This window comes from Pleurodeles waltl, chromosome 4_2 (assembly GCF_031143425.1).
Source record: "Pleurodeles waltl isolate 20211129_DDA chromosome 4_2, aPleWal1.hap1.20221129, whole genome shotgun sequence".
Taxonomy (NCBI): domain Eukaryota; kingdom Metazoa; phylum Chordata; class Amphibia; order Caudata; family Salamandridae; genus Pleurodeles; species Pleurodeles waltl.
This window is the reverse complement of record NC_090443.1, coordinates 310,641,182-310,662,056: the sequence shown is the minus strand read 5'-3', so window position 1 is coordinate 310,662,056 and position 20,875 is coordinate 310,641,182.

The window sequence follows — 20,875 nt, the reverse complement described above, 5'->3', positions numbered from 1 at the left end:
GTCCAGTGTGCCAGCAGCACCTCTGTTTCCAAGATGGCAGAGGTCTGGAGCACACTGGAGGAGCTCTGGGCACCTCCCAGGGGAGGTACAGGTCAGGGGAGTGGTCACTCCCCTTTCCTTTGTCCAGTTTCGCGCCAGAGCAGGGCTAAGGGGTCCCTGAACCGGTGTAGACTGGCTTATGCAGAATTGGGCACATCTGTGCCCAAGAAAGCATTTCCAGAGGCTGGGGGAGGCTACTCCTCCCCTGCCTTCACACCATTTTCCAAAGGGAGAGGGTGTCACACCCTCTCTCAGAGGAAGTCCTTTGTTCTGCCATCCTGGGCCAGGCCTGGCTGGACCCCAGGAGGGCAGCTGCCTGTCTGAGGGGCTGGCAGCAGCAGCAGCTGCAGTGAAACCCCAGGAAGGGCAGTTTGGCAGTACCAGGGTCTGTGCTACAGACCACTGGGATCATGGGATTGTGCCAACTATGCCAGGATGGCATAGAGGGGGCAATTCCATGATCATAGACATGTTACATGGCCATATTCGGAGTTACCATTGTGAAGCTACATATAGGTAGTGACCTATATGTAGGGCACGCGTGTAATGGTGTCCCCGCACTCACAAAGTTCAGGGAATTGGCTCTGAACAATGTGGGGGCACCTTGGCTAGTGCCAGGGTGCCCTCACACTAAGTAACTTTGCACCTAACCTTTACCAGGTAAAGGTTAGACATATAGGTGACTTATAAGTTACTTAAGTGCAGTGTAAAATGGCTGTGAAATAACGTGGACGTTATTTCACTCAGGCTGCAGTGGCAGGCCTGTGTAAGAATTGTCAGAGCTCCCTATGGGTGGGAAAAGAAATGCTGCAGCCCATAGGGATCTCCTGGAACCCCAATACCCTGGGTACCTCAGTACCATATACTAGGGAATTATAAGGGTGTTCCAGTAAGCCAATGTAAATTGGTAAAATTGGTCACTAGCCTGTTAGTGACAATTTTGAAAGAAATGAGAGAGCATAACCACTGAGGTTCTGATTAGCAGAGCCTCAGTGAGACAGTTAGGCACTACACAGGGAACACACACATATAGGCCACAAACTTATGAGCACTGGGGTCCTGACTAGCAGGGTCCCAGTGACACATAACAAACATACTGAAAACATAGGGTTTTCACTATGAGCACTGGGCCCTGGCTAGCAGGATCCCAGTGAGACAGTGAACACACTCTGACATACACTCACAAACAGGCCTAAAGTGGGGGTAACAAGGCTAGAAAGAGGCTACTTTCTCACACAACCCCCCCCCCCAAACGAAGGACAATAAGGCTAACCTTGGCCAGTTGAGACTTTATTGTCTAAGTGGTGATAAGTAGAGAGTAGCTCTGCAATAGACTGGTTACTCCCTTTATCATCCACTATATGGTTACCTCCCTGTGGGGATGTAAACCACCCTGTTTGAAGTTTTTTAGCTAAGCAACAATGTGAAGATGTATTTTCAGAGTTTCTATCAGTAAGTTTTAGTTTAGAGCAGTGGGAATTGTCCACTGAACCTATTTGTAGTGATGGAAATGCCAGACAGGGATGCTGTCTCAGAAAAGCCATAGCTGGGCAAAAACGTTGTCCATATGGCTGGAAGAGAGAACAGGGATGCTGTTTCTCTTGAGTTGGAGCAGGGCAGGGGTGCTGTCCTATGAGCTCCACACTAGGGCAGGGATGCTGTCCCAAGTGTTGTGAGGCAGTGCAGGGTTTCTGCACTAAAGTTTCTCTGGGAGGGTTGGAGGGATGCTCCATGTTAACTAAAATGGTGCTCTTTTTCTCACCAATGTTAGTTATCCCACATAGAGGTACTTCTACCTCAGGGAGTCCAGCTTTGCCAGCTGATGATTCCCTTGGAACAGGTGCCACCCCAGGAGAGGTTTCTCCCACCACAGGAATGGTATCCTGAATGGTAGGGTGGTTAGGGGATACTGTGATACCCTTTTTACCTGTTGATGGAGAGGGATCCTGAGTTTTCAGGCCTTCTCTCCTTTGCTTTTTCATTTCAGTACAAATGAGAGGGAACAATTCCTCTGGGATGCCCTGCATGGCTGCATGGGCATAAAACTCTACATCAGCCCAACCTGAGGCCTCTAGGTCATTACCTAAGAGACAGTCTACAGGTAAGCTAGGTGATACCACCACCTGCTTAGGGCCAGTAACTCCACCCCAACTAAACTGAATTATAGCTAAGGGAAGAAACTTAGTGGAGTTATGGACATCAATAATCTTATACTGTTGTCCAATGATGTGTTGATCAGGGTGCACTAGGTTTTCAGTCACCAAAGTGATACTGGCACCTGTGTCCCTGTAGGCCAAGGCCTCAACACCATTTATTGAAACTGTCTGCCTGTACTTATCCATTGTAAGGGGACAAGCAGCCAGTGTGGCAAGGCCAATGCCACTAGGTGTGACAGAAACTGTCTTGGGACTGACTACCCCAGTTTCTACTATGGACCCATAAGTGAACCCAACTACACCCTTAACTTGACTGTTGCCAGCAGTCCCACCACTAGTACCACTACTGCTAGGGGCACTAGAGCTTGATGTATTAGTGGTGGTAGGCTCAGGGGGTTTACCTGGACAGGACTTATCCCCTGGTCTATGGCCTCTGTTTTTACACACAAAGCACCAAGGCTTTTTAATGTGTGTGGGTTGAGAAGAAGAGGAAGAATTTGTTTTATCCCCACCCTCTGAAGAGTGTTTAAGATTTGAAGTGGGATCTTTGGTTTTACCCTTATCCCCATGCTTATCTTGAGATTTTTCACCATCTTTCTTCTTATTGCCATCTTTGTTACCCCCTGTATGAACCTTTCTGTTCACCCTTGTTCTGACCCATTTGTCTGCCTTCTTTCCCAATTCTTGGGGAGAGGTCAGATCAGAGTCTACCAGGTACTGGTGCAACAAATCAGACACACAATTATTAAGAATATGCTCTCTCAGGATCAAGTTATACAGGCTATCATAATCAGTAACTTTACTGCCATGTAACCACCCCTCCAAGGCCTTCACTGAATGGTCAATGAAATCAACCCAGTCTTGTGAAGACTCCTTTTTGGTCTCTCTGAACTGTATCCTGTATTGTTCAGTGGTTAAGCCATAACCATCCAGGAGTGCATTCTTAAGAACTTTGTAATCATTAGCTTCATTTTCTTTTACAGTAAGGAGCCTACCCCTACCTTTTCCACTAAATGATAGCCATAGGATAGCAGCCCACTGCCTTTGAGGGACATCCTGTACAGCGCAGGCCCTCTCAAGTGCAGCAAACCACTTGTTAATATCATCCCCCTCCTTATAAGGGGGAACTATCTTATGCTGATTCCTGGAATCATGCTCTTTTGCAGGATGACTATGGGGAATACTGCTGCTGCCACCATGGGTTTCTAAACCCAGTTTCTGTCTCTCCTTCTCTACTTCTAAAGTCTGTCTATCCAAATCCAACTGTTGCTTCTTGAGCTTCAGTCTGGTTTGTTCCACTCTCAATCTATTGAGCTCCCTTTCTAACAATCTGTCATCAGGGTGGGTGGGAGGGACATGCCTTGAAACAGAAGTATGGTGAGAATGGACAGAAGGAGACCTGTCCCTTACAGAGGACACCCTAACAGCTTGGCTAACAGAAACATCAGTACCACTGTGGTGTGAGTAAATGCTTTTGCTATGATGTGAGACAACGCTATTTGTATGGTGTGACCCATCATCATTACCAACTATGCTAGACTGTCTAGTAATGGGCAGGCTAGGAAGTTTCTTTCCTGAATCTTTTCCTGGGGGAGTCCCTGGATCAGATTGGGAACCATTAGCTACCTTTTCAACAGATGGGGCACTCCTTGCCTTATCTTGTTCTCTAAGCATGTTAAGTAACAATTCCAAGGAAGGATTCTTCCCTACACTCAAACCTCTCTCTATGCAGAGATTCCTTGCTCCTTTCCAGCTAAGGTGATCATATGCAAGTTTGGACAGATCAACATTTTGGCCTGTGCCAGACATTTTTAGAGAGAGTTAAAGTGATAGAAAAAGAGAAAAAGTTTGTCAGAGCTTTTAGAAATACTGAGAAAAAACTTTTAAAACTTTTTAGAACTTTTTTAGAAAGTTAGAAGTACTTTTCAGCACTTAGAAAAGAGTGAAAAGAGGAAATGCTAAACTTTTTGGCAATGTGTATATACACTGAACTTGTTTTGTATATTTTTCTCTTATGAAAAGTACAATGACAAGAGTGGTAAGTAGTCTCAAAGCACTTATCCCACTGCTGCACAACCAATGTAGGAGGCTGGACTGGCTTGTAGTGAGTACCAAGGGGTACTTGCACCTTGCACCAGGCCCAGTTATCCCTTATTAGTGTATAGGGTGTCTAGCAGCTTAGGCTGATAGATAATGGTAGCTTAGCAGAGCAGCTTAGGCTGAACTAGGAGACGTGTGAAGCTACTACAGAACCACTTAGTGTCATATGCACAATATCATAAGAAAACACAATACACAGTTATACTAAAAATAAAGGTACTTTATTTTTATGACAATATGCCAAAGTATCTCAGAGTGTACTCTCAGTGAGAGGATAGGAAATATACACAAGATATATATACACAATAGCAAAAATATGCAGTATAGTCTTAGAAAACAGTGCAAACAATGTATAGTTACAATAGGATGCAATGGGGACACATAGGGATAGGGGCAACACAAACCATATACTCCAAAAGTGGAATGCGAACCACGAATGGACCCCAAACCTATGTGACCTTGTAGAGGGTCGCTGGGACTATTAGAAAATAGTGAGGGTTAGAAAAATAGCCCTCCCAAGACCCTGAAAAGTGAGTGCAAAGTGCACTAAAGTTCCCCTAAAGACAAAGAAGTCGTGTTAGAGGAATAATGCAGGAAAGACACAAACCAACAATGCAACAACGCTGGATTTCCAATCTGGGGTACCTGTGGAACAAGGGGACCAAGTCCAAAAGTCACAAGCAAGTCGGAGATGGGCAGATGCCCAGGAAATGCCAGCTGCGGGTGCAAAGAAGCTTCGACTGGACTGAAGAAGCTGTGGTTTCTGCAGGAACGCAAAGGGCTAGAGACTTCCCCTTTGGTGGACGGATCCCTCTCGCCTTGTAGAGTAATGCAGAAGTGTTTTCCCGCCAAAAGAACGCCAACAAGCCTTGCCAGCTGCAAATTGTGCGGTTAGCGTTTTTGGACGCTGCTGCGGCCCAGGAGGGACCAGGAGGTCGCAAATTGGACCAGGAGGTAGAGGGGACGTCGAGCAAGACAAGGAGCCCTCTCAGCAGCAGGTAGCACCCGGAGAAGTGCCAGAAACAGGCACTACGAGGATGCGTGAAACGGTGCTCACCCAAAGTCGCACAAAGGAGTCCCACGTCGCCGGAGACCAACTTAGAAAGTCGTGCAATGCAGGTTAGAGTGCCGTGGACCCAGGCTTGGCTGTGCACGAAGGATTTCTGCCGGAAGTACACAGGGGCCGGAGTAGCTGCAAAAGTCGCGGTTCCCAGCAATGCAGTCTAGCGAGGTGAGGCAAGGACTTACCTCCACCAAACTTGGACTGAAGAGTCACTGGACTGTGGGAGTCACTTGGACAGAGTTGCTGGATTCGAGGGACCTCGCTCGTCATGCTGAGAGGAGACCCAAGGGACCGGTAATGCAGCTTTTTGGTGCCTGCGGTTGCAGGGGGAAGATTCCGTCGACCCACGGGAGATTTCTTCAGAGCTTCTAGTGCAGAGAGGAGGCAGACTACCCCCACAGCATGCACCACCAGGAAAACAGTCGAGAAGGCGGCAGGATCAGCGTTACAGAGTTGCAGTAGTCGTCTTTGCTACTATGTTGCAGGTTTGCAGGCTTCCAGCACGGTCAGCAGTCGATTCCTTGGCAGAAGGTGAAGAGAGAGATGCAGAGGAACTCGGCTGAGCTCTTGCATTCGTTATCTAAGGAATCCCAAGAGACAGAGACCCTAAATAGCCAGAAAAGAGGGTTTGGCTACTTAGGAGAGAGGATAGGCTAGCAACACCTGAAGGAGCCTATCACAAGGAGTCTCTGACGTCACCTGGTGTCACTGGCCACTCAGAGCAGTCCAGTGTGCCAGCAGCACCTCTGTTTCCAAGATGGCAGAGGTCTGGAGCACACTGGAGGAGCTCTGGGCACCTCCCAGGGGAGGTACAGGTCAGGGGAGTGGTCACTCCCCTTTCCTTTGTCCAGTTTTGCGCCAGAGCAGGGCTAAGGGGTCCCTGAACCGGTGTAGACTGGCTTATGCAGAATTGGGCACATCTGTGCCCAAGAAAGCATTTCCAGAGGCTGGGGGAGGCTACTCCTCCCCTGCCTTCACACCATTTTCCAAAGGGAGAGGGTGTCACACCCTCTCTCAGAGGAAGTCCTTTGTTCTGCCATCCTGGGCCAGGCCTGGCTGGACCCCAGGAGGGCAGCTGCCTGTCTGAGGGGCTGGCAGCAGCAGCAGCTGCAGTGAAACCCCAGGAAGGGCAGTTTGGCAGTACCAGGGTCTGTGCTACAGACCACTGGGATCATGGGATTGTGCCAACTATGCCAGGATGGCATAGAGGGGGCAATTCCATGATCATAGACATGTTACATGGCCATATTCGGAGTTACCATTGTGAAGCTACATATAGGTAGTGACCTATATGTAGGGCACGCGTGTAATGGTGTCCCCGCACTCACAAAGTTCAGGGAATTGGCTCTGAACAATGTGGGGGCACCTTGGCTAGTGCCAGGGTGCCCTCACACTAAGTAACTTTGCACCTAACCTTTACCAGGTAAAGGTTAGGCATATAGGTGACTTATAAGTTACTTAAGTGCAATGTAAAATGGCTGTGAAATAACGTGGACGTTATTTCACTCAGGCTGCAGTGGCAGGCCTGTGTAAGAATTGTCAGAGCTCCCTATGGGTGGCAAAAGAAATGCTGCAGCCCATAGGGATCTCCTGGAACCCCAATACCCTGGGTACCTGTACTGCCATTTGTTAAATTTTGTTTTGACCAATGACTTTGTGTTTCACCACTGCGCATATTAGTTGCTCAATGTTCACCAGTAGCACATGGTATGTTTTGTTCAGTTGAGCCGCCTATGGGCTTTGACATGGCATTAGCCATTACTTTCTGTATTCAGTTTAGCCGCCTATGGGCTTTGACATTGCATTAGTCATTACATTCTGTATTCTGCCTATTGGCTTTGAGATGGCATTAGCCATTACTTTCTGTATTCAGTTGAGCCGCCTATGGGCTTTGACATTGCATTAGCCATTATATTCTGTATTCTGCCTATTGGCTTTGACATGCTGTATCCAGTCTAGCCGCCTATTGGCTTTGACATTGCATTCCTATTGGCTTTGACATGATGTATTCAGTTTAGCTGCCTATTGACTTTGACATGCTATTAGATATTCTGCCTATTGGCTTTGACATGATATCACATATTACATTTTGTATTCAGCTCCGCTGCCTATTGGCTTTGACATGATATTAGACATTACATTTTATATTCAGCTCAGCTGCCTATTGGCTTTGACATGATATTATACATTGCATTTTGTATTCAGCTCAGCTGCCTATGGGCTTTGACATGATATAAGACATTGCATTTTGTATTCAGCTTAGATGCTTATTGGCTTTGACATGACACTAGACATTGCATTTGATACTTAGGTTAGCTGCCTATTGCCTTTAACGTGGAGTTAGACATTGCACCAGAGAACCAAGATGTTTTTCTCACAGTAGACTAGACATGATAAGAGAGAGTACATGGGTGTTGTTTTTTCTTCGCTTGAGCTTGGGAACAGGAGTAGTCTTGGAGACCTGGCCAGTCTCCAAAAGGCTTGCTCAGTTTCCCAGGTCTGAGAGGAGGGGGCACACCTTTGTAACGAATGTAACAGGCTGCAGAGGGTCAGATTCGAATCTGCCGGACCTCGTGCTGGAGCTTGGCGCCAGCTGGCAGCAATCCCGTGTGGGTAGATGAATCTCTTTCTCGCGGCTGACAGGGGTCATCAGCTTGCAGACCTTAGAAAGATGAAGCTGTAGATAGTTCCCACACGGTGAAGTATTTGTTTTGCTTTGCATTCAATATCTTATAAATCTAACCTGCTGTGTATATTGCAAACTGATATATTTTGTTTGATTAACGCGGACTTGAAAGCTACTAATTCGTCATACATAAAAATTGGGGTTGGGGAAGAATTAACAACAATAAAAGTCTTCTTTGACCTCAGAAGTGCATTTCTGGTGTGTTATGTTAGTGCTTAGAAACTAAATAAGAGGAAAGCACTACAATTGGTACCAGGAGTGGGGTCGGTCATTAAGAGGTGATTAAGAGGGTGTTGACGAGTTGGTAGATTTCTAAGTGCACACTTTAAAAGTGTAATTGTTTTTGTTGTTTGGAGAATTACAGAAATTGTTTTTTTTGGAGAATCACAGTAGCACGGCAGACCATGTCTGGGAATGCATGTATTGGTAAACTGCCTGATGGTGCTACGAAAAACTGTGAATTGTTTTCTGTTTGGGGAATTACAGAAGAAAATGCATGTGTAGCTAAAATGCCTGATGGTGTTTTGAGAAATAATTCCTGTTGTACATATGTAGAAAACGTGTGTTTTGGAAGTAATGATGACAGAAAGGTCTGGATACCTTTATCTGCTTACAGAGAAATGCAGGAGAAATGTAGGAAGTTGGAACATGAAAATAGGAATTTACGTGAGCAAATTAGCCAGGATACAATAATTCAAAATAATGCTGAAAGTTATAAAAATGAAGAATCTTTCTTTTCCCATTCCAGTAATGAGGGGGTTAAGACAGCTCCGAGCTGCACTGAGTTTTCGTGTGAGCCAGGGTTTTTGGCAGACAAAATGCATTCCTTAACTGATAACACGGACGAGAGAGACCAGAATGTGATTTACGAGTTACCGTTGCAAAATGCACAAGTAAAACGAAAGATTTTAGAGCAAGAGACGACTTTCATTAGCTTGTTTGATTTTTGGAAAAAGAATAGCCCTCATTTGAGAGAAATCCTAACACTTTTGTATATGGTCACTGTGAAAAATAATATGCAGCTGCGCGCTTGTGATTTGGCAAATGAAATAATGCAGACTTTAGGTTTCTGCGCAGTGCAAGAAGGAAATACTTATGTACATGTAAATCAAGAACAAGGAAAGAAAATAGTGCCCCTAGCTAGAATCATACAATGGATCTGGTACTTGCAAGACAGGGCTAGAGTACCACAGGTAAAAGAGTTACCAATGAAGTTGAATGCACCATTTGAATTCGTGTCCACTGAAGATAAAAAGCATGTTTGTTTTACTAATGATTCATTGACTGAAATGTTGCTTTCTGGCACCGTAGAAGGAACAGCGTTGTATAATGTGTGTCAGATTTTAAAGCAAGAGCTACGTGAGATGTGTCATTTTTATGCTGATTTTTGGTTCTTTGATAATGTTTTAGCCACATGGCTTGTACCTAACTGGTTCAATTACCTTGCAGATGTTAATGAGAAAAATTCAGAGAGAGAAGTGTACACCCAGAATTCTGCCTTAGTGGGGATGGCTAAGTGGGTGCTCCAGAAATGTGAACAGCAGAGAGAAAAAGCCACTTACAGGTGGGCAGAGATGAGAGAGATGCACATTCCCCTAGATTTGATCAAAACTGTGCAGCACGCACAAAAGCAATCTGTCATGCAAGCAGTCACAGAGCAGTTGGGGAGAGGAACGTTACCAGGACAGGAATGGCAAATTGATCAGGTTTTAGGGAGAGTGATTGCTGCAAATTACCAAGGAAAAATCGAAATTATGCTGATACCTAGAAAAGAATCTGATTCATTCATACAAATTGGAGACAGAATGGCCCAAATTGGCAAAAATGCAGTGAATGGAGGTTTGGTAAAGAATGAGTCTGCCCCAGCCCTTCTGACAGTGCAAGAAAAGGGAAGCTGTGGCGCAGCAGATAAAAACCTCAGTACTGATGTGTGGGCTGAAGCCCCAAGTGATCCTCCAGAACCTGCAGAAATTATAACAAAGGGCCCCAAAAACGTCCTGCTGATTATAAAACAGGGAAAGAAAGAGGAAGGGTGCAGTTTAAATGAAAAATGTTATTTGCAAGAAAAGTCATACTTGTTTCTTTTGCAGATCCTACCACGTTTCGCCACTGTCCCTGAGTGTGCTGTGTGGTCCCCTTTCCAGTGTGTGCGTGTGGGGTCGGGGAAGGGACCGAACCCCCAACCTGAACCTGGCTGAGTAAAGTGCCAGCACCATGGATCCATTTTGCGCAAACTGCGCCCTCAGTTCAAGTTATTGCATTCTTCCACTGGAACTAAGCTGTGATTTATTTTTTTTTTTTCCTTCTCGTATGGAACTCTGACTTTTGCTTATCTTCCAGCAAACCTTTCAGGTGGACCGTGCATCTTTTACATGAGTAGAACTCATGCCACATCAAATTGCTAACACTGTTGAATTAGAGACTCACTCAGAGTATAAAAAATTGCCCAGTCTTTTCTGTATAGATGTATCTGATGTGAAAGGTTATGAGATCAATGTGTTAATTCAAATGTGACTTGCTGATAATGTTTTTTTTGTGCTGATGTTTTTGTTTTTGTTTGAAACAAGAGATATGTGAAACAAAAATTAATTGGTCAAAGGGCGGAATGTACTGCCATTTGTTAAATTTTGTTTTGACCAATGACTTTGTGTTTCACCACTGCGCATATTAGTTGCTCAATGTTCACCAGTAGCACATGGTATGTTTTGTTCAGTTGAGCCGCCTATGGGCTTTGACATGGCACTAGCCATTACTTTCTGTATTCAGTTTAGCCGCCTATGGGCTTTGACATTGCATTAGTCATTACATTCTGTATTCTGCCTATTGGCTTTGACATGGCATTAGCCATTACTTTCTGTATTCAGTTGAGCCGCCTATGGGCTTTGACATTGCATTAGCCATTATATTCTGTATTCTGCCTATTGGCTTTGACATGCTGTATCCAGTCTAGCCGCCTATTGGCTTTGACATTGCATTCCTATTGGCTTTGACATGATGTATTCAGTTTAGCTGCCTATTGACTTTGACATGCTATTAGATATTCTGCCTATTGGCTTTGACATGATATCACATATTACATTTTGTATTCAGCTCCGCTGCCTATTGGCTTTGACATGATATTAGACATTACATTTTATATTCAGCTCAGCTGCCTATTGGCTTTGACATGATATTATACATTGCATTTTGTATTCAGCTCAGCTGCCTATGGGCTTTGACATGATATAAGACATTGCATTTTGTATTCAGCTTAGATGCTTATTGGCTTTGACATGACACTAGACATTGCATTTGATACTTAGGTTAGCTGCCTATTGCCTTTAACGTGGAGTTAGACATTGCAGTTGAGAATCCAAGCTGTATTTTTCCAAGCTGTGTTTTTGCACCAGAGAACCAAGATGTTTTTCTCACAGTAGACTAGACATGATAAGAGAGAGTACATGGGTGTTGTTTTTTCTTCGCTTGAGCTTGGGAACAGGAGTAGTCTTGGAGACCTGGCCAGTCTCCAAAAGGCTTGCTCAGTTTCCCAGGTCTGAGAGGAGGGGGCACACCTTTGTAACGAATGTAACAGGCTGCAGAGGGTCAGATTCGAATCTGCCGGACCTCGTGCTGGAGCCTGGCAGCAATCCCGTGTGGGTAGATGAATCTCTTTCTCGCGGCTGACAGGGGTCATCAGCTTGCAGACCTTAGAAAGATGAAGCTGTAGATAGTTCCCACACGGTGAAGTATTTGTTTTGCTTTGCATTCAATATCTTATAAATATAACCTGCTGTGTATATTGCAAACTGATATATTTTGTTTGATTAACGCGGACTTGAAAGCTACTAATTCGTCATACATAAAAATTGGGGTTGGGGAAGAATTAACAACAATAAAAGTCTTCTTTGACCTCAGAAGTGCATTTCTGGTGTGTTATGTTAGTGCTTAGAAACTAAATAAGAGGAAAGCACTACAGTACCTCAGTACCATATACTAGGGAATTTTAAGGGTGTTCCAGTAAGCCAATGTAAATTGGTAAAATTGGTCACTAGCCTGTTAGTGACCATTTTGAAAGAAATGAGAGAGCATAACCACTGAGGTTCTGATTAGCAGAGCCTCAGTGAGACAGTTAGGCACTACACAGGGAACACACACATATAGGCCACAAACTTATGAGCACTGGGGTCCTGACTAGCAGGGTCCCAGTGACACATAACAAACATACTGAAAACATAGGGTTTTCACTATGAGCACTGGGCCCTGGCTAGCAGGATCCCAGTGAGACAGTGAAAACACTCTGACATACACTCACAAACAGGCCTAAAGTGGGGGTAACAAGGCTAGAAAGAGGCTACTTTCTCACAACCATCAGCTAACTTTTGAACAGAAGTGCCACCTCTGGCCTTATCCTGTTCAACAAGCATATTAACTAACAGTTCTCTAGGGGGATTCTTCCCTACACTTAAACCTCTTTCTATGCAGAGAATCCTTGCTCCTTTCCAGCTAAGGTGATCATAAGCAAGTTTGGACAGATCAACAGTTTGGCCTGTGCCAGACATTTTAGAAAGTGTTTAAGTGATAGAAAAAGTGAGAAAAAGTTTTAAAGAACTTTTTGAAAGACAGAAAAAAAAACTTTTTAAACGTTTTAGAAACTTTTTAGAAAGTTTAGAAGTACTTTTCAGCACTTTGGCAAAGAAGTGAAAGGAGAAAAGCAAACCTTTTTGGTTAGGTGTACATACACTGAACTTGTTTTGTATATTTTTCTCTTATGAAAAGTACAATGACAAAAGTGGTAAGTAGTTGCAAAGTACTTATCCCACCGCTGCACAACCAATGTAGGAGGCTGGACTGGCTTGTAGTGAGTACCAAGGGGTACTTACACCTTGCACCAGGTCCAGGTATCCCTTATTAGTGTATAGGGTGTCTAGCAACTTAGGCTGATACATAATGGTAGCTTAGCAGAGCATCTTAGGCTGAACTAGGAGACGAGTGAAGCTCCTACAGTACCACTAGTGTCACTTGCACAATATCATAAGAAAACACAATACACAGATATACTAAAAATAAAGGTACTTTATTTTTATGACAATATGCCAAAGTATCTCAGTGAGTACCCTCAGTATGAGGATAGCAAATATACACAAGATATATGTACACAATACCAAAAATATGCAGTATAGTATTAGAAAACAGTGCAAAAAATGTATATTTACAATAGGATGCAATGGGGGCACATAGGGATAGGGGCAACACAAACCATATACTCCAAAAGTGGAATGCGAACCACGAATGGACCCCAAACCTATGTGACCTTGTAGAGGGTCGCTGGGACTGTAATAGAACAGTGAGGGTTAGAAAAATAGCCCACCCCAAGACCCTGAAAAGTGAGTGCAAAGTGCACTAAAGTTCCCCAAAGAGCACAGAAGTCGTGATAGGGGAATTCTGCAGGAAAGACCAAAACCAGCAATGCAACAACGATGGATTTCCAAAGGAGGGTACCTGTGGAACAAGGGGACCAAGTCCAAAAGTCACGACCAAGTCGAGAGTGGGCAGGTGCCCAGGAAATGGCAGCTGTGGGTGCAAAGAAGCTGCTAGTGGACAGTAGAAGCTGAGGATTCTGCAGGAACGACAAGGGCTAGAGACTTCCCCTTTGGAGAATGGTTGTCCCACGTCGTGAAGAGTCGTGCAGACATGTTTTCCTGAAGAAAGACTGCAAACAAGCCTTGCTAGCTGCAAATCGTGCGGTTAGGGTTTTTGGGTGCTGCTGTGGCCCAGGAGGGACCAGGATGTCGCCAATTGCGTCAGAGGACAGAAGGCGTGCTCAGCAAAACAAGGAGCCCTCTCAGAAGCAAGCAGCACCCGCAGAAGGGCCAGAACAGGCACTATGAAGAGGAGTGAAATGGTGCTCACCCGAAGTTGCACAAAGGAGTCCCACGCCGCCGGAGGACAAATTAGGAGGTCGTGCAATGCAGGTTAGAATGCCGTGGACCCAGGCTTGGCTTGCACAAAGGATTTCCGCCGGAAGTGCACTGAGGCCGGAGTAGCTGCAAAAGACGCGGTTCCCAGCAATGCAGTCTGGCATGGGGAGGCAAGGACTTACCTCCACCAAATTAGGACTGAAGAGTCACTGGACTATGGGAGTCACTTGGACAGAGTTGCTGGATTCAAGGGACCTCGCTTGTCGTGCTGAGAGGAGACCCAGGGGACCGGTGATGCAGTTCTTTGGTGCCTGCGGTAGCAGGGGGAAGATTCCGTCAACCCACGGGAGATTTCTTCGGAGCTTCTAGTGCAGAGAGGAGGCAGACTACCCCCACAGCATGCACCACCAGGAAAACAGTCGAGAAGGCGTCAGGATCAGCGTTACAGAGTTGCAGTAGTCGTCTTCGCTACTTTGTTGCAGTTTTGCAGGCTTCCAGCGCGGTCAACTGTCGATTCCTTGGCAGAAGGTGAATAGAGAGATGCAGAGGAACTCTGATGAGCTCTTGCATTCGTTATCTAAGGAATTCCCCAGAGCAGAGACCCTAAATAGCCAGAAAAGAGGGTTTGGCTACTTAGGAGAGAGGATAGGCTAGCAACACCTGAAGGAGACTATCAGAAGGAGTCTCTGACGTCACCTGCTGGCCCTGGCCACTCAGAGCAGTCCAATGTGCCGGCAGCACCTCTGTTTCCAAGATGGCAGAGGTCTGGAGCACACTGGAGGGGCTCTGGGCACCTCCCAGGGGAGGTGCCGGTCAGGGGAGTGGTCACTCCCCTTTCCTTTGTCCAGTTTCGCGCCAGAGCAGGGCTGAGGGGTCCCTGAACCGGTGTAGACTGGCTTATGCAGAAATGGGCACCATCTGTGCCCATGAAAGCATTTCCAGAGGCTGGGGGAGGCTACTCCTCCCCTGCCTTAACACCTTTTTCCAAAGGGAGAGGGTGTAACACCCTGTCTCTGAGGAAGTCCTTTGTTCTGCCTTCCTGGGCCAAGCCTGGCTGGACCCCAGGAGGGCAGAAACCTGTCTGAGGGGTTGGCAGCAGCAGCAGCTGCAGTGAAACCCCGGGAAAGGTAGTTTGGCAGTACCCGGGTCTGAGCTAGAGACCCGTGGGATCATGAGATTGTGCCAACAATGCCAGGATGGCATAGAGGGGGCAATTCCATGATCATAGACATGTTACATGGCCATATTCGGAGTTACCATTGTGAAGCTACACATAGGTAGTGACCTATGTGTAGTGCACGCGTGTAATGGTGTCCCCGCACTCACAAAGTCCGGGGAATTTGCCCTGAACAATGTGGGGGCACCTTGGCTAGTGCCAGGGTGCCCACACACTAAGTAACTTAGCACCCAACCTTTACCAGGTAAAGGTTAGACATATAGGTGACTTATAAGTTACTTAAGTGCAGTGGTAAATGGCTGTGAAATAACGTGGACGTTATTTCACTCAGGCTGCAGTGGCAGGCCTGTGTAAGAATTGTCAGAGCTCCCTATGGGTGGCAAAAGAAATGCTGCAGCCCATAGGGATCTCCTGGAACCCCAATACCCTGGGTACCTCAGTACCATATACTAGGGAATTATAAGGGTGTTCCAGTATGCCAATGTAAATTGGTGAAATTAGTCACTAGTCTGTTAGTGACAATTTGGAAAGAAATGAGAGAGCATAACCACTGAGGTTCTGGTTAGCAGAGCCTCAGTGAGACAGTTAGGCACCACACAGGGAACACATACATATAGGTCACAAACTTATGAGCACTGGGGTCCTGGATAGCAGGGTCCCAGTGACACATAACAAACATACTGAAAACATGGGGTTTTCACTATGAGCACTGGGCCCTGGCTAGCAGGATCCCAGTGAGACAGTGAAAACACCCTGACATACACTCACAAACAGGCCAAAAGTGGGGGTAACAAGGCTAGAAAGAGGCTACTTTCTCACAAGCGGTCCCTGAGATCCAGGAACAGGACAGAGCAAGATGGCAAGACCCCCGCCAGGAAATGAGACCACCCTGTTTGTCCTCCCACTGTACCACCTTGTTCCCGTGTCCATACTTAAACTGCCCCAGCTCCACTTCCTATGCCCAGATGGGCAGTGCACCTGTGAGACTAATAGACTGGACTCTGCCATGGACATTCCTCCACCATCACCCATCCTCATTTAACAAACCCCTCACATTTCTGAGCACTTCAATAAACACCCTTGAAACACAAAACAATCTGGAGTCAGTCTGTGATTTAGTAAATATGTATTATCAATGACAGTGTCATAATGGGTTTCCCATTGTAAGGCTAACATACCTATGTCACACATCACAAGTCCTTGAAGGATGCAAGCAGATGACATGTTGGTAACCACACCTGTGAAACCGTAATGGAAGGGTACAACTCAGTTACCAAAAAGTGATTGAATTCGAGAAACAGGATAGAGGTAGACGTGTGAAAGTTAATGTAATGTTAAACATGAAAATGTTCTCACCTGTGTGTCACTGGAAATATTGCTGTATGACTGACTCCCTGTCGTTGTCTTCTTCCTCAGCTTCCTCCTCATCACTGTCCACAGGCTCCACAGACTCCACAGCTGCTACAACACCGTCATCTGGATCATCCTCCTGCAGAAAAGGCACCTGGCGTCGCTAAGCCAAATTATGGAGCATGGAGCAGGCGATGATGATCTCGCGCACCTTCTTCGGTGAGTAGAATAGGGATCCACCTGTCATATGGAGGCACCTGAACCTGGCCTTCAGGAGGCCGAAGGTGCGTTCGATCACCCTCCTAGTCCGCCCATGGGCCTCATTGTACCGTTCCTCTGCCCTGGTCCTGGGATTCCTCACTGGGGTCAATAGCCAGGAAAGGTTGGGGTAACCAGAGTTCCCCAATAGCCATACACGGTGCCTCTGGAGTTGACCCATCATATCAGGGATGCTGCTATTCCGCAGGATGTAGGCGTCATGCACTGAGCCAGGGAACATAGCATTTACCTGCGAGATGTACTGGTCTACCAAACAGACCATCTGGACATTCATGGAATGATAACTCTTCCTGTTCCTGTACACCTGTTCACTCCTGTGGGGGGAGACCAGAGTTACATGGGTCCCATCAATGGCACCTATGACGTTGGGGATAAGTCCAAGGGCATAGAAGTCACCTTTCACTGTAGGCACATCTGCCACCTCAGGGAAAATGATGTATCTCCTTACGTGTTTCAGCAAGGCAGCCAACACTCTGGACAAGACGTTGGAAAACATAGGCTGGGACATCCCTGATGCCATGGCCACTGTTGTCTGAAAAGACCCACTTGAAAGGAAATGGAGCACTGATAGCACCTGCACGTCAGGGGGGATTCCAGTCGGATGGCGGATTGGTGACATTAGGTCTGGCTCCAACTGGGTACGGTCAAAACGGTAGGTGACGATGACATGTCTCTCTTCCATTGTCAACAGGTCCACCAGCGGTCGGTACACCGGAGGATTCCGCCATCTTCTCACATGTCCCAGCTGACGGTGCCTACGAAGGACAACAGAGAAAAATCTGTCAATATTCCTCCAGGTATGTACCCACAGTTACACAGAAGACTACACCCCCACAAAACCCTTCCTGTATGTGTGTTGAGTGTAGGCCTAGCTATGTGTGATGCAGAGGTAAATTAAGCCGTGTGGGCCCCTGAAATGGGGGCAGCCTAACCTCTAAACTGGGACAATGGGATTGTGGGGTAACTCCGCTGGCGTTGTACACCGTTGCGGTAGGCGGTCGTAGACCGCGGCGCAATGCTGCATTGGTTAACATTGGACCCTATGGGTCCCAGGAGCCAATGAACAGGTGCGCCGGCGGTGATGATGCGCCCCGCCGCGGACGTCACCGCCATTTTCTATATGTTCAATCACTAGATACCTGACCTTCGACAGGAGAGGACCTACACTGCAAGTGCTGCTGTGACCTCGGTCTGGAAGCGATGATGGCTGCTGCGTCTGGGGAAAGGGCCCCTGCCTTCACTGCACTGGAGTTGGAGAAACTGGTAGACGGGGTCCTCCCCCAGTACACGCTACTCTACGGTCCTCCAGACCAACAGGTTAGTACACAGGGAGCACGTTGTATGGGCTAGGCCTGGGTGAAGAGGGCTGGTTGGAAGAGGGAAGGGGGCAGAGTTCATAGAACATTAATGCATGGGAATGAATGGGCCACATGGCCAGAGTAGGGAGGGGGCCACTCACAACGACGGTGCAGTTGGTAATGACTGTTCCTCTTTCCTTGTGCATGTCATGTAGGTCAGCGCCCACCAGAAGAGGGACATTTGGCGTGCCATCGCCAAGGAGGTCCGGACCCTGGGGGCCCACCAGAGACGGGGCACCCACTGCCGTAAGAGATGGGAGGACATTCGCCGCTGCAGCAAGAAGACGGTGGAGGCTCAGCTGGGGATGGCCTCCCAACGTGGGAGGGGTGCCCGTCGCACCATGACCCGCCTGATGTTCCGGATCCTGGCGGTGGCCTACCCGGAGTTGGATGGGCGCTTGAGGGCATCACAGCAGACACAAGGGGGTGAGTACACTCTCATTCTATGGACTTTGCGTGCAGTGGAGGTGTCTGGGTGGGGAGGTGGGCTGTGGGTGTCCCTAGGCCACGGCGAGTTCGGTAGGCAAGGCCCCTCCGTACCGTAGGCCATGTGGCACTCTACCCCACCTCAGCAGAGTGCCAAGTCGAGGTATAGTTGCCCCTGTGGCATCCATGTGCGCAGATGTCCACCATTGCCATGTAGGCCATATCCCAGAAATTGCATGTGCAGGGGGCAGGAGCACGGCGTAATGCAGGGGACTGCTGTGTCTGTCTTGTCCACCAACGGTAGCGGTATGCCATGCACTAAAACTCTCTTTCTTCTGTCTCCCCCCCTTTTTCTGCTCTCCCTGTCCTTTTGTACATCAGCATCATCAGGCGGAGGTACAGTGGCACTGGAGCACGAGGGAGCTGCATCCCACATGGCCATGGAGGGCCACACCATGGACTCTGAATGCACCAGTGGGACGGAGGGCGAGGGGAGCTTCACGTCGGCCACCGGATCACCAAGCAGCGACACAGACTTGTTAGCCGATGGGGGCTCCCTTGTGGTGGCGGCACCATCTGTGCCCCCCACCTCTACAGGTACAGCCGCCACCTCCCCTACCAGCCCCGCCCTCTCAGCAGCCCCTCAGCATTCGCCCTGTGCCCGCTCACCCAGGAGGGTGGGCATCACCTTCGCCCCAGGCACCTCAGGCCCTGCCCCAGTCACCCCTGCTGCCCTCAGTGAGGAGGCCATTGTCCTCCTCAGGTCACTCACTGTTGGGCAGTCTACCAACGAGAGTTGCAACACGGTAATGCATTCCTGGAGGGCATTCATTCTGGTCAGGCTGTCTTTCAGCGAACCCTGCAATCCCTGGCCTCAGCACTGATGGCAGCCATTGTCCCTGTGTCTAGCCTCCCCCCTCCAACTTCCTCCACCCAGACCCAATCTCCTGTACCCCAGCCCATCCCAAGCACACCTACAGACCAGCATGCACACAAGACAGCACACACAAGTAGCTCAAGCAAACATAGGCACCACACACACCACAGGCACTCAAGCAAGCCTCACCCACGTACAGATACAGCAACATCCACTGCCTCCACTGTGTCCCCCTCCTCCTCTTCTCCCTCCTCCCTCCTAGTCTCGTCTACACACACACCGGCATGCACCACATCTACAGCATCATGAATCGCACAAGGACACCCAGCACCACAAGCCACTCACCTGCACTCACCACCTCCACTGCCATTTACACGTCCCCTGTGTCCTCTCCCAGTGTGTCTGTGACACCCCCTCCCAAAGTACACAAACGCCGGCAATCACTCACCCAACATCCATCCACCTCACGACAGCCTCCAGTACCTGCACCTGCACCCAAAACAGCTAAAGTGACACCTCCGGCAACCACCTCCTCTTCCTCCACTCCCAGACCCCCTCCAGCTACCCATTCCAGTGTTCGTCAGAAACTGTCCCTCTGTAAAGTTGACCTTTTTGCCCCCACCCCCCCCCCCCCCAATTCATCAGTCCCATCGTAGCACCTCAGCCAAAAAGCCTCCAATACCAGTGGTGCGTGTTCAAGGCTTGTGGAGTGCACCGGCCACCAGGGCAGGCAGTGTGCCCCGGAGCCAAGGCACTGGCAGCCCACCCCCTGTAAAGGCTCTAAAATTGGAGAGTGGACGACGGACCGTGTGAAGACTCCTGGTGGGAAAACAACTCACATGGGTTCCAAGGGGATTGGAGAGTCAGCTGTGACTCCACCAAAGGTGGGGAAGGGCCAGAGGAAGTCTGCCCAGCCTGTTGTGAGTGTCACGGCGGAGAAGTGCGCCATCATTTCCGGGGGTCGAGACACAACCGCCAGCACCGTCGTCACTGGTCCAGAGACCACCGCCGGAGTCACAGCCCAGGAGGGCCCAAGTATCGTCACTGGTCAGGAGACCACCGCCAGAGTCACAGCCCAGGAGGGCCCAAGTATCGTCACTGGTCAGGAGACCACCGCTGGAGTCACAGGCCAGGAGGGCCCAAGTATCGTCAGTGGTCCAGAGACCACCGCCAGAGTCACAGCCCAGGTGGGCCCAAGTATCGTCACTGGTCAGGAGACCACCGCCAGAGTCACAGCCCAGAAGGGCCCAAGTATCGTCACTGGTCAGGAGACCACCGCCGGAGTCACAGCCCAGGAAGGCCCAAGTATCGTCACTGGTCCAGAGACCACTGCCGGAGTCACAGCCCAGGAGGGCCCAAGTATCGTCACTGGTCAGGAGACCACCGCCGGAGTCACAGCCCAGGAGGGCCCAAGTATCGTCACTGGTCAGGAGATCACCGCCACCGCCGGAGTCAGTGCCCTCGAGG